Genomic DNA, 1,425 nt, shown 5'->3' with positions numbered 1-1,425 from the left:
GCAGTCACCTTCTGAATGCAGATATGTGTTGCGTATTGGGAAATGGTGCACACATCCCCAGTTGTGGCCTGGAATGATCCAGATGCATAAAATGAAAGTGCAGCTGTAACCTTCACTGCATCTGACAAAGCAGTCCTCCTGACGCTTCTAGGTTGCAGGTCTGCTTTTACTAACTCACAGATCTTGGTTACAACTTCTTTGCGGAAAAGCAGCCTTCTCACACAGTCTGCCTCACTCAGCTGCAAGTATGAACGCCTGTCTCGATATACCCGATGTGGGTAAGACCAACTACCTATCATCCTATGTGCTCTGACATCGCATCATGTCAATCGTCTCTTCCGCAGCACCATTATGCAGAAGGCTTGCACGAGATATGGCATTGTCAATATTGCCCCCATAATTAAATTGTAGCTTTGCAAGAAGTTCAAAACAACAGGACAAAGGACTTAAAGCTTCTTTCCTCTCAACGGTCAACGCCCTAGTATGGACCACACCCTGGGCTGCGCATGCGCAATAGGCTTGCTGAGAATGGGAAGCTAGGCAGTCAATGAAGACATTTGGGGCAACGAATTCTAATGCAATTCTTTACTTTTAGATTTTTTTCAAAGCACCACCCCACCACAGACAACGTCTCCTCACCGGGCTCGAGGGTCGACCGGCAGAATCATTCGCCTGGACACGGGCTCGGCAAACACCGCCCCCACCCAGCCCTGGGCTTCTTTTGAAGCTGCTGTATAGTCTAAGTGTTCTCACCCTTCAGTTCAGCTTCCATTCCACCCCATCAACCCACCGGATTTCTTTTGAAGCCGAACCCCGAGACCCTGTGTCTGGGCAAGGGAGCAATTCTGCCGGCTGACGCTCCAACCGTCGAGCCCGGTGAGGAGACTTTTGGTGGTGGTGTGGCACTTTGAGAAAAAATCTAAAATTAAAGAATTGCGCTGGGCTTCCATTTTATCCCTTTTGACTTTGGAAAATTTAAGCTCCATGATGCATATTCTTTGTCTTCTTGACTCCTTCCAAAATACGCATAAAAACAATGGTGTCTTTCTGCACCGATTTTTTTCATGTGCACTGGTTTTTCTTAAGTGCTCAGAAAGTTTTTTGGGAGTGGGCCCTTCTTTTTCACTGGAATATATTTTTGTTTAGCTCTATGAGAGAGCTCCTGAAAAGTCCTCCACTGTTCCTCAATTGTGCCACCATTTTGTCTGTGTTCCCAGTCTACTTTAGCCAACTCTGCCCTCATCCCACTGTAGTCCCCTTTGTTTAAGCATAGTATGCTCATTTGAGACACTACTTCCTCACCCTCAATCTGTATTACAAATTTAACCATACTGTGATCACTCATTCCGAGAGGATCTTTTACTAGGGGATCGTTTATTATTCCTGTCTCATTACACAGGACCAGATCTAAGATCGCTTGCTCCC

The sequence above is a fragment of the Pristiophorus japonicus genome, chromosome 7, assembly GCF_044704955.1.
Source record: "Pristiophorus japonicus isolate sPriJap1 chromosome 7, sPriJap1.hap1, whole genome shotgun sequence".
Classification (NCBI taxonomy): Eukaryota; Metazoa; Chordata; class Chondrichthyes; family Pristiophoridae; genus Pristiophorus; species Pristiophorus japonicus.
Note: the sequence above shows the minus strand (reverse complement) of the source record.